The sequence below is a fragment of the Condylura cristata genome, unplaced genomic scaffold (genome assembly GCF_000260355.1).
Source record: "Condylura cristata isolate star-nosed mole 26May11 unplaced genomic scaffold, ConCri1.0 scaffold00004, whole genome shotgun sequence".
NCBI lineage: Eukaryota > Metazoa > Chordata > Mammalia > Eulipotyphla > Talpidae > Condylura > Condylura cristata.
The window spans coordinates 7,163,391-7,176,840 of NW_004567105.1; the positions used below are offsets into that span (position 1 = coordinate 7,163,391).

Genomic DNA, 13,450 nt, shown 5'->3' on the forward strand with positions numbered 1-13,450 from the left:
TGTGGGTCACCTCCAGGGCGGGGATCGAACTCACACTGAAGCTCCGACCCGCTGCACCACCAGGGAGGGCCCAGAATGAGATTCTTAACAACAGTTGCGTGAAAAATTAAATGTGCTGTCGCCGTGACCATTTAACACACTAGAAAAAAGAAGTTTTAGAAATGGCTCACACCCCCAGGTGGCACAGAAAACAAGACGTGTGTGGAGTGTGACCCTGCACTGCCGGCCCTGGCCCAGGCCCAGAGGCTTCTCCAGGAGCACGGCTGTGCTGAGACAGAACTGCCCACTGTTCCCATTCACATGTCCCCTTGAAGTCCACTTCAGCAGGACAGGGGTTCACACTTCTAGAAGGGCCAGCTCTCGCCACTCTGCGCTCTGTGTCTGTGGACGTCCAGCTCCCCGGAGTCCCCTCCGCCTCAGCACCGGGTGGGCAGCGTGCTCGTCTTGAGCAGACCTACTGTGTGCCACAGACGCTGTTGGAAGCTGTGGGCACATCCAGTGACCACACGGCCATCTCCTCGTGGGCAGCACAGAGCAGCAACAGTAACCGAAGCTGTTACGCAAGGTCACCGGTGTAGACACTGTTCCCAGGGCCCTTCCTGTAGCCATTTTCCTGATCACAGCTAGTGCGTCTCAGCTGCAGTGGTCCCGACCCGGAGGTTCCTGGACTTGGAGACAGGAAACCGGGTTTGAGCTGTTGTAAGCCACCTGCCTAGCAGGCCCCGGGCCGGTAGGTGGCAGCTTGGGCCACGGACACCCGTGTCAGTTGACAGTGTCACCATTTATTAGTCTCATTCAGCTTCTGAAAGGTGGGTCTAGTGCCGGCAGGTCGATACCTCGGTTTGGGTTTAAAAACCGATACTTCGGTTTGCCCCAGGTGATAATCATAGCTCATCACTGAAGCAAGACCAGCCTGTGTGTGAGCCGCTGTGCTGAGGGCTCTATTAATCCTCGTACCAGCCCTCTGAGTTGTTTTCAATTCCCTTTCTACGGCAGGTTACACTGAAATAGGACAGGACTACGTCACCGGCCCTGTCACACCCCCAGTGCGGAGGGGGTACGGCCCCTCCTGTTTATGCTCAGGCATCCAGGTGATCCAGGAGCCCGGGGACTTGAGAAGAGACTTCTTGCCCCCATCGCAGGCCAGTCAGGGAAGCCGTGCCAAGTGCCAGAGTGGAGCCCAGACTTGCATGTGGCCCTATTTCTGCCACCAGTAAGTTCCTGACCTTAGGCCTTTGCACTCACTTCTCTGAACACCAGAAGACTGTGCTCTAGGCATTATCAACCCCCTCCCCCCGCCCACTCCCTGGGCCTCTGGTTCTGGGGGCGGCTCTTTTCCTCAATGTGTTGCAGGGCAGGTCCCCCAGACTCAGAAAGTCCTCCGTTGAAAAGCCAGCTCTGCCCCCCTCAAGCTGTAGAACCTTTCTGAGCCTCCGTTTCCCAACTTGTAAAATAAGCATCACCATTCCAGTTTCAGGGTGCGGTCAGGAGAGTAAAACAGAATAACATCATAAGATCCCGTCATCCCTTTCGATGAGTCAAGGTATTTGAACGAAGAAACTGGCTTTAGGGTGAACAGACAGCACTTACATTTCCCTCGGCACCAAGGACTAACAGAAGCAGCCACCTCTGACCAGCCCTGGGCCAAGGAGGTGCATTTTAGTCCCTCAGCCATGGCTACCCCCGTAGCTCTGACAGTTCAGGAGGCCGGGACACCCCAGACCCAGGTGCTGGCAGGGTGGGCTTCTCCTTGGCTTACAGGTGCCCGCTCCGTGTGGTCTCCCTCTGCTTGTGTCCAGAGTTCCTCCTCTTCTCAGGACACTGGTCACACTGGACAGGGCCCGCCAACCCCCCACCTCCCACCCCCTACCCCCCCGCCATGGCCACATTTTAACTTGACACCTGTTGGCTCTTTAAAGACTGTTTCCAAGTCCAGTTACATTCTAGGTTGCTGGGGGTTAGGGTTTCAGTGATGAATTTTAGGGGGGGGGGTGTGGTTCAGCCCTTCGGCAGGTGCAAAGCAAAAAGATGATGCTGGAGACACAGACACTGGTGGGGCCACTGCTCTTCCCTCCGCACTCCAGCCTGCGGCCCGGCTCACAGGGACCCAAGGTGGTGGAATCTACAGGGATGCGGAAGGCAGGAAAGGGCAGAGAGGCCAGTGGAGGGGAGCACTGGTCCACAGCACTGGAGTCCACAGCACCAGGGGGCCACGTCGTAAATGGGTGGCCAGTGGCAGGGATGCTCTGCCGAACCCCCTGGTGGCTCCGGCGTGGGCTTTTCTTGTGCGTGTGGACGGAAACATCACGACAGGTGCCTGGCGGTGCCCTTCCCTGGGGGCTCGCCTTGCTCAAGCCTTGCAGACCACCCCGCCCTCGCTGCAGGCCATCAGCTGCACTTCAGTCAGGTTCCTGCGCTCGTTCAGCTGGCTGGAATTGCCTGGCCAGCCCAGCCCCCTCGTCCCTCTTGGTAAGCAAATGAGACATCATGTTGTGCAGTGAAGCATCTTCCCAGAGTGGTGGGGAGAGGCTCCTTATTTGTAAAAACTTAAAAGCTCCATGCCAACGAGCTGGTCAGCTGATCTGACTTCTTCCCATGTAGACAGTAGGTGCTTTTCATACCTGCTACGAGGCTGGAGCCCCAGGGCTACAGGACCGTTGGCAGGCTCCACGCTGCAACTGTCCTCAGCTCACGCATCAGTGTCTGACTTTTGCAAGCATCATAACAGGCTTCCTTTTGTTCAGCGGTGCTTTTGAGACCTCTAGAGCTTCAGAAAATGCTTTCTTCTTCCTAGAAAAGACAGGCTGGAGAGTCTGTGAAAACTAGCGTTAACGACAGTGGCCGGCTCGTGGCCAGAATGTCTGTTTGATGTCATCTTCTTCTTTGATGAGCTGGTGAGGAGCTGCCTGGTCTCCCAGCTGCTCCTGCGAGAGACTCCATTTCCTGGTGGGTGTTCCGGGTGGATGGAGTGCCAGGACCTCAGGTCGTGAGCAGCGGGCTTTCTGCCTTGGGCTTTTCCTCTCCCTTCTGCATTAAATAAAATCACTCACCTTTTGCAACTCGGTGATTATTTTGAAAATGTATCTGAATTTGGAAAATGGCAGCAGGAAGTTCGGCTGAAGCTAACACATGGGTGCTTGGGAATGAAGTTACTCTTAGGTGTTTCTTTCACACAAGGCACGTGAATTTGGGCGTGTGGCCATGTGTGTCCTCTGCCGGGGACGGGGGGGCCCACAGTGCCGTGAGCTGGGCCACTGAGGAACAAATGTAGCCTCTCACAGCTCCAGAGAGCAGAGTCCAAAATCAAGGTGTCGGCAGCCAGGCCCACTCCGAGTCCCCCGGGAAGGGTCCTTCCTCCCCAGGGCGTCTAGCAGCCCAGGCTTTCCTCGGCTTGCAGTTGCGTCTCTGCAGCCTCGGTCTCCATTCTCACGTGGTCGTCTTCCCTCTGTGTCTGGTTCTGGCTTCTTCTTCTCCTGTGAGGACACTGGTCCCTGGATGAGGGCCCATCCTGGTTGAGTGTGGCTCTTCTTAACTTCATCTTCAAAGACCCTGTGTTCAAATATGATGCCATGCACGGGGCCTGGGGATCTGACCTGAACAGAGAACTCTGGAGGCGTCCAATCCAATGCCACACAGCGGTGTTCCTCACCTGCTGAGTCGCACAGCCCTCCATGGTGGAGGTACGACTTGTGGAATCTCCTCACCTCTGCGAGGTTGACCATGAAGACGCCACCCGTGGCAGATGAATCTGGGGGGCACTGAGGAAGATGGAGTGGGGTTTAAGCAAATCGAGAGGAGAGGAGGGATGAAGAGAAAGAGGAAGATAGCACAGGCGAAAGATGGGGGCCCCAGGAGTCCATTTGCTTTGTTCCCTTTTTGAGTTGCTTTACTTCAGATGGCCACACAGCCTCTCTGAGCCCCAGTTTCTTCAGGCTCATGAAGATGGGAGTGGGACAGAGTTTGTAACCTTGGAAAGTTTCTTCTCATTAATATGCTTTGATCCCACAAAAAGTTAGCAGAGTGCAGGCAATGAGTGTCACACACTGAGGGTGCCCAGCCAACTTCACCCAGTGGCCTCTGTCCATATGGAACTGAACACCGGAAACCAGGACATCAAGGCAGGCAGCCCAGTGGAGGGATGAGCTGGGACTTGGGTGCTTCCCGAACGAGGAAACCGGGATGCAGCAAACATCTGAGAAGGTGCTGAGCTTCCTTAGTCATTAAAAAATGCAGATTACAGTCCAGAGTGCCATAACCCTACAGACGGACCTGAAGGTCTTTAAAATGCAAACAAGCAGTAGTGCCAGTTATTAGTGGGTGTATAGATCCACTGGTACCCTCAGAGGCTCCCAAAGGGAGTGTTAAGTAGGAAGAAGCACTTTCCATTATCTACTTAAGCTGAACATAACACACCCGGTGACCCAGAAATTCCACTCCTGGGTTGCACCCAACAGAAATGCGTATACTGGACACCAACGGACATATTCGAGATTGGTTATAACAGCTTTCAAAACGGGAAACAACCCAAATGCCCATCAACAATATAATGGAGAAATAGGGTGAGATATATCCATAACACGGGCTCTCTTGCAGCATTAAATGAACAGACTACATTCCAGGCCATCATAGGGATGGCTTTCACAGATATCATGTTGATTCAGAAGAGCCATCATAAAGCGGGTATGATTCAATTTATATTCATTTGAGAACCTGAGAAAACTAAAACCATATAGTAAGAATTTGGGGTGATGGGACTTCAAGAGGGATTCTGGCCTATTAGTGTGTTCTTTTTTCTTGCCCTGGATTCTAGTTACAAGGATGGGTTCACTTTGTGAACATTTATGAAGCTGTCTACTTAGGCTCTGTGTACTTGCTATACTTCACTGAAAAGTGTGCTTGTAAAGGAGAAAAATAAATGTGCTCTGCAAAACTTACCAGCTACCCAGACCTTCATGTTCTTAACCCTGTCACCTCCTGCCCAAACTCATGCTATCCAGTGGGAAGAAGAGGAAGGTGGAAAAGCTGTTCTCTGGAAGGTGCTTCCTAGGACAGGGTCTCTGCCCCCACGCTCCTCCAAGCCAGCACAGCCACCGCAAAGCACACCACTCTGTTTGGGTGCCTGTGGACAGCAGCACTACTGGGATCCCCATCTCTGCATCTGGTACCTGCTAGAAGTGGCTGCATAGGTCTGTACTGAGTGAGTGAGTGACCCCCGCCTTCGGTAGGGTCTAAGCAACCCTTTGCATGCCATCCATCCTTTCCGAAGTCCCAGCAAAGTCAGGAAAAGCTGTAGGTGGAAGGATCTCTCTCACACACAAATAGCTTTCAAGGAGGAAAATTTTTCAAGGCAAAAAGTAGAACCTTTTAATTTCTATGATCAAAAGTAAGTCCCAGGTAAAATCAGCAGGGGGGTTTAAATTAAGTGGTTTTTAATAAACTCACCTTCTGTTGGGTCATGCATGAGAACAGAACTCAAAGCTTCAAAGCAGGAGAGAGGAAAAGTCCTATTAGGGGCGTCATTTTCATAAACACTTCAGGGATGAGAGTCTGTGTGCTCCCCAGAGCCTTCTGCGTGGCAGCCTGAACCAGGTTTCTCTGGTTCAAACTGGTAAAGCCAATGAGATGCTAAAGGACTTTAAAAATGCCCTTCATTTTCTTGTATGGGCCTGTGTAGGGGGAGAGCTGAGAACCTGAAGACAGATAAGGGAGGGCTCAAGGTCAAGAAGCAGCTGCCCCCCAAGATCTTGGTGGGGGGCTGCCCTGGGCTGTAAATCTGGAAAACTAGAGGAAGGGGAATCCCCTTTGAGACCCACTGAGACATCCAGCAGATTCACTGTGTTTAACCCCCATCTCCCCATCTTACTTAACTTCATGAACCCCACTTCCCACAACCCCCATCAGCCTCCTGCAGGGTACCGCGGAGCCCACCATGGGAAGCAGGTTCCAGAATCAAAGGCTTGCTCCAAAACCTGCCCTGGACTGGTCAGAAAGAGCTGCCTTATCACTTTAGGCATCAGTCTGTCCTCCTGAGCTGAGTGAGGAAGCCTTAGCCAAGCCAATTCTAGCTAACTCACAGCTGGCTTCATAGAAAGAAACTAAGAAAATAGCAGTCGCTGCGCTTCTCAGGTTTTCCTGATGCAAACAAAGGTGTGCACTTGGCCTAAGAGGGTTCCAGTGGTTCTGCTTGCCGGCCTAGAAGCAATTGAAGGGGCTCAGGTGCACGGAGACTGCCGTGTGGGAGGCAATGCTGGCAGTTAGCGCTGCCCAGATTTCTGATGGAGCCTCAGTGCCAGCCGCCCAGCAGGGTCACTTTCCCAGGTCAGCCCTGGTCTGCACAACTCCCTGGGGCCGGTCTTCGGAACCCCCCAGCTCCTGACCTCGTGCAATGTGTGGGTCCTCCCGGGGCTCTGGTGGCCTGCCTGGTTCTGGCCACGGTCTTTGCAGGACCCTGCAGACATCACCTTCCGACCCTGCAGGAGACCAGCCAGGTCTCGCCGCGTTGCGTCTAGGGCAGAGACATAGACCCATTCTCGGAACCCGGCTGGAAGCCCGCAGGTCAGAGCTGGGATGCCCCCCCCCAGCAGCTCTGTGCTGCTTCATTCTCCACAAACTGCCAAGTGGGGGAACATTCCCTACCTTGCAGCTTTGTGCTAAGAGTCAGAGGCTGCCAAGCAAGGTTCCTGTCAGGAGACATATTTTGGGTCAGGCATCAACACAGTCTGGAAATCTGGAAAACACTGGGGAAGAGGAGTCGCTTTGAGTCCCTCTTGATACATCCAGCAGACTCACTGTGTTTGACCCCACCTTTTGCAGTCACATTGGTCAAGATCAATTCTTGACTTCTCGAAAGAAGTATCATTTTCTCTCCCTCCTCTGCATAGACAGCCACCTCCGTCATCCTGGCAACCACACTATTGCTATACATAGTCAGTTTGGAGCAAGGAGCGTTGCCCTCCAGAGGAGACACTACCCCTGGACCGGATGTTCACAGGAAAAGCCTTTGATTTCTTATTTATTTATTCATTAATTTATTTCATGTTGGTCCCAGGCTCCCAGCATAGCAGCTGAGGGTGAAAACCTGCTGGCCTCACACGCCGCTGCCAGCTCTGGCGGGGACCCTGTCACCTGCCAGGCAGGTGGCTCAGCATGCAGCCGCCCTCCAGGGCCGGGCCTGCTCCTTGCTCCCGACCCCTACAACAAGACTGGAAATAGGCGGGTCGTGCAGCAGCAAATGCCAGGCAAAGGTCAGAGCCAAGCTCTCTGGCACCAGCGTCCTCCTGATGGCAGAGCAGAGTGTCAAGCCTGATGTGGGATGGGCATGCCCAGGGCGAGGCCGTGTTGTTCAGCTTGAAGGTCTGATTTCAGACAGAACCATGTTCATCATTTTGGCCAGTGATTGCTTCAAAAGCTTGGCCGCACGGTGGAGTGGGGAATGGGATCAAAAATGGTGGGGAGAAGGAAGTGCACTGGACTATGGTGATGGCACACGGGTGATTTGGTGGTGGGAAGCCCACGGGATTACAACTGAGATGGAAAAAAGCACAAAATGATGTAAAAATAAAGCTCGCCCCCAGATTGCACGCATGCACATAACTTGTATGAATTCTAGGGAGAATTAAGGGAGTGATAATGAGGTGCCGTGGTGTGGAAATGTAGTTTCTGAAACTGTTATTTATAAGCTTTTTTGTGCCACTTTGGCTTTCAAAGGCCTTTCCCCTCATTAATTAGGACATCTTCCCAGCACCATAGCAGTGAGGTCAATAAGTACCTAGAGTTGTGTTTCTCTTGGAAATGTTTTTCAGCTCAAGAGCAACCTGGGGGCAAACTCCCAACCTTTGAAGAAATAGAGTCTCTTATAAGCTCCTAACCGTGTGATTATATTTACCAACCTAAACTGACTCCTTAGCTGTAAGAACAGAATTTATGCACATAATTTTCCATGTGGTAGATGTTCTTTCTTTTTTCTCTGTTTTTTTCCTCCTGTGGGTTGGATGAGTCCTTCAGTTCCACTCGAGGCCACACTGAGGAACCTCTCAGTCACGCAGTTGTGAGATCATCAGCCATTAACAGAGCCTGGGAAGGAAATAGCCCAGAATTTCCAAGTGTCCAGGGCAATCCACCCACACAGGAGATTTTTAAGATTTTTAGAAAGACCTATGAAATTTAGACCAGTCAGTGGGAATGAATGCACAATTATTAGTAACTAATATTTCTCAAGTCAGTAATATTGGGCATTTATGCCTGATATAATAGATACTTTTTTTTAATATCATGGGATTTTCAGCTCTAGGTAGGAAATAACAAGTCATAACATATACCAGATACTTTTTAGGTGCCGTTATCCCCCTACCAGGAACCAAGACACAGAATTCTGAGTGCTTTTCTCAAGTTCTTATGCTATGAAGAGATGCTCTCAGGATGAACCCAGGGCTGATCTTTCTGAGCCCACTTCAGTCCTCCTGTGACAGCTACAGAAATGCCATGTCCCCAGAATTCATGATACTGCGTCCGCGTGAAGATACGAGGCTATTTCTTATATGAATAAGCCGTGGTTAATTATAGACTTATGAGCAAAGACACATGGTTTCACTCATGCTAGACAATATTATGTGGGCTCTTCTTAATGTCCTTTCTTGGAAGAAGAGGGGGAAATGGGTCATTACCTTTGAAGGCCTGCTGTTCCAGTATGGTGGAAAATATTTGCTACCTGATAGCCATTCATAGCTTGCAGGGTGCCTGCCTGACTTGACCTTCAAATAGGTGATCCTCTGCCTCCTTGGTGCAGGTAGGCATCATTTATGTCAGGAAGCTCTACCCCAGTGCTTCCACACACCTGTCCCCACACCCAGTGTTCCTGCCGCATCTCCTGCCTGGCACTGGCTTTCCCACCACTTCTCTCTCTTGCTCCCTGAGAACAAGGTTCTACAGACTGCTGGTCCTCAGTAACCCAATAGCTAGGTAGCATCATAGGAAGTGCTCAAAATATACCTCCAGAATGAATGTTAGAAAAAATACCTTCTGAGTACAGGATCCGTAGCAAAGGCTATAATACCTAGTGGTTGGTTGGGCATTTCCAGGGCAGGTCACATGCTACCAGGTGATTTTGTCATTACGCAAACATGATAGAATACCCAGACCTGGGTGCTATAGCTGACATCACACCCGGAATGTGGTATAGATAGCCGTACCGTGGTGTAGAGGGTCCATAGTTGACCAAAATGCTGTTATTAATGGGTATATACCTTCATATTCATGATGGTCTGTGTAAGGAACCCTCATTCTTGAATCTATATAGGAAATTATGTGAAATTGGCTGGGAGGATCCTTCCCAGTCCATTCTCTGCACAGGTGTATAGACAGGCTGCAATGGTGACATCTGCCCCAAAGCAGTCTGTCTAAACCATCTAGACAACCCGCACTCCAGTTCCTCCGGTGTCTGCAGAGCTCAATCTTGCTGCACTGCCTCTGCCTATGTCTCGTCTCAGACACCCGGTCCTGGTGTGGCCACCTACACCTCCCTGCTCTGTTGTCCTTGATAAGCGTTATGCATTCTCAGTTTGTAGGCATCTCATTGAATTGTAGTCACTGTATGTCTTCCGTGAAGGGGTGGCAAAGACAGTGTTATGCAGCCAGCAAGCATATGCTGAATTAAAGGTAGACTAAAGCCCGAGAGATTGGGAAATCGGGGAGGAAAACCAAACTCTAGTCTATTTCAGCTTGTTTGTACATGGCAGGTGCTTGACAAAGACCTGTAGGATGATGACAATAGTAAGAAACGAGCGTGCTATTTTCCATGTAGAATCATGGACCTCAGTGAATACAGGAGTAGTTCAAGGTATGTCAAGACAGTACTGTCACCAACACAGTAATCCGTGTGCCCATTGGAGGCTACATTCAGCTAAGCTTTCTGACTTGCATGCAATAGGATATGAATTGGGAGTAGGATGTTTACTGCAGATTGTTTAAAATCAAGTTTTATTAACTTACAAAGCTATATACATTTCAGAAGTACATTACCAAACTATGTATTCTGCATGTGGAAACCTCACCTACACCAAAATTTACTGCACATCCCTTCCCACTATCCGGTTGATGCCCTCTGCCCTTCCCTCCCCCCCCCCTTTCTCCTCTCCCTTTGGTAGCCACAAAGCTTAATAGATTCTAAGCATTGTTGTTCTAAGCCTCATTACTTGTTCATTCATTTGCTTTGGTTACTCACATTCCACACATGAGAGAAACCGTTCCATAACTGTGTTTCCCTGCTGCCTTGTTTCAGTTAGCATAACCACCTCAGGGTCCACTCATGGTATCACAAAAGGCATAACTGTATCTTTTTATGGCTGAGTAGTATTCCAGTGAGTTCCACCACACTTCTTTATTCAGTTATAGAGTGATGAGCATTTAGGTTATTTCCATGTCTTAACTATTGTGAATACTGTTATTCCAACACCTGTATAAGAAGAACATAGGAAGTAACCAAAATCTCTTTCAGGAAGGGAATGTATAAAGATCTTGTGGTATATTTGTATTATAAGTAAAGTAATTGTAATGAATAGACCAGAGGTTGAAATTTTAATATGGTGTTAAATCTTAAAGCCACGAAAGTAAACATTAAGAGACACTCTTAAGTACACCATATATTCCTAGAGGCACAGTAAACATAAACATAAAATCATTAATGAAGATGACACCTAATATCCTCAGAATGGTTGTTACCCTTAAGAAAGGAGGGCTAAGATGAGATGGAGGAGCTCTTGATTTATCTGTAACATTTCATTATAACTAGGATGATAACATTGTATTATGATCATATTAGTTTCTGTCCTTTTCTGCTATTTTGAAATACTTTATACTCTAAAAATTAAGTCACACAAAAGAAAAAACTGGAGAATGGGAGAATGATCCTGCCTTTCCACATTCAGTCTTCTGTCCACAAACCCCCACTTTCCAACTAGCCTGGCAAACGATGTGAATCACATCTGCCACTTAGGACTCGCCAAGTTTTAACACCATTTAAAAGCATCAATTCTCAGTTCAGTCTCCAGAGACTGATAGATCTACCATCGACCTCTCCAGAGACTTCAAAATATGCATCAATATCTCTCCGTGTTGTTTATAGCTCCCATCTACCCCATTTTTTCCATGCAATGGAGCATTTATCCAACCTAGTTAGAATTAGTTTCTGCAGTAAAATTTAATAAAGTTCTCTTGCATGTGTTTCATGGGAATCTAGTGTTTTGTTTTTTTTTTTGAAAAACCCATCACTCTGTTCTCTTGATATGACTTTTTTTTTTTTAACCTTCCCAAGTAATATGTTTGTGCATTTAACCTTTCTAAAACTGCTTTTATGTTTAGGGGGTAAGTTCAGGGGTGTTTTGGATTGGGGGATAGCTGGGGACAATTGTGTGTCTCCTCTAAATTCACGTTCAATGACATCATATGGGTTACTTGGAAATGACTACCATGGGGCATTTACACCAAGGGAATTAGCAAACGCTGCAAATCAAGATGATTTTCTTTTTTTTTTTTTTTTGTTCCTCTAGAAAGCTGATGGTTAAACATTTATTAGCCTAACACTAAGGGGCATCACAGTTTGGTGAGTTCTGCAGGGCAAGTAGCATTTTCCTTATTTTACACATGTAGAAATAAAAAGTCTTCAAAGAGAGCCCTCCCTGGTGGCGCAACAGGTTAGAGTGCAGCACTATGAAGCTATCCGCAGCCACTGCAGCATAAGTTTAATCCCCGGCCAGGGAGCTGACCCACATGGCACAACAGACCTCTCCAGTCTGCCCACTGCTCCCCTCAGCCGTGTGTTCAGTCTGCCTGTTCTGCTCCCCACTCTGTCTCTGGTGAATCCTCTCACCCCTGCACCTCTGGCCTGTACCCCAGTTCTTATATGCATAAATAAATAAATCTTTAAAAAAAATAAGTCTAAAAGGGACAAGTGGACAAGTGGTCTGAGCCACAGTTCTCCAAAGAGGCCTCGCTGGGGCTCTGGTCTCTGTGGTGCAAATGAAAAAGCCCCGGAGGCAGGCAGGTCTGAGTTTGAAACTGATACAGGTTTCCCCCACAATCCAAAAGCAGAATGTGTCTATATGGTCTTATTTTGGTAAATAATTTTTTGAGTCTGGGCAGACTCAAACACTTATCCATAAAATATGTGGTAATGGTGTTCCTAAACCCAGAAGAATAGCCTATCAAGTCATACCAAGAAGGAACCGTCAACTTTCCAGTAAGCACAATTCACCCTGTGAATTGTTCAGATACCTGTCTTGGCCACTCAGCTTCCCCATCTAGGGAACAACTCCAGTATTGAGAGGTTTTGTGAGCATGAAGTGAAATGATAGAAAATGCAGACATGTAAAAATGCATAAAACTTAACAAAGAATAGATGTGGGTTAGACGTAACTGACCCTTTGACCTAAAGCTCAGATCTCCGTGGCCACCCCATCCCCCCCAAAACCCCCCCATATGGTTGCTTCACTTCACCTTGACCTGACCAGACACCTTTTACAGAATGAGCCACTGGAAAAAAGAAAAAGTCTTCGAGTTGACATTTATGTGTGAGTTGAGTGAACAGTTTTTTTCCAATACTCTTAGAAATGTGTGTACTAGGTATCAACCGGGCTCATTTTTCAACTGCCTGGAGTTCTCTTCACTGACCATTCTGCTGAGCTCAGCATCCTGAAAAGGATTGATTTGGGGGCCCATGGGCGCTACAATTCCAGCCGCCAAATGACCTGCACCGGCCTGCAGAAAAATTCTCTGGACTCTTCGCATCTATGCTCTGTGCCAACCCTCCAAACCTGGCCGTGGACAGTAGCTTCCAGGCCATGCAGCAAAGCGAAATGTACTGTTCTCTTTAGAACTTTATTCCTTAATTTATTTTTGCCTGAGTAATGCATTGAGTTGTTCAGACACTTTTTAAAAATACAAAAGCATGTACAGTGGCAATTTCCCTCCCTATATCACCAATTTCCATTGACCCAGGTCCCACCCCATAAAAACTACGCAAGGGAGGGTGCGGGGGGGAAGCTGGTGACAAGGTAGAAGAAACAACCTCTTCTTATTAGGTTTTTATGAACCCTAAATCTCTCAAAGCTATCTTACTGCAGTATCAGCCCTGCTTCACCCTTAAGTCACATGTGTGCAGATTGTGGTAAGACTAAGGAGACTGTTGAAATCGGGAATATGAAAACGATCTCATTTGGCTTGACAGTAAGTGGAAAGCAAATTGACAAGTGGTTATCCAGGGTAAAGAGAAGCTATTTTTGTCTGTAAAGATGATGGCGTATATTGTACAGGACCCATCCATCAGCGAAACCTAGTAGGTTGCCAGATGTCTGGGAGAAACACGCCAGCAAACACCTAACGCCAGTGTACACTGGATCGGGCACCGTGCTGGGCTCTCATTTTTCTTATGGTAAAAGAAGAGACACAGCCTCTATGC

At 48.6% G+C, this 13,450-nt stretch overlaps 1 protein-coding gene across 1 annotated transcript in view; it reads left to right on the plus strand.

Annotated features, from left to right (window-relative positions):
- The window catches only part of LARGE (like-glycosyltransferase), a 419,193-nt gene that overhangs the window by 341,779 nt on the left and 63,964 nt on the right, over nucleotides 1–13,450 (plus strand). The gene's annotated exons all lie outside the window — the stretch shown is intronic.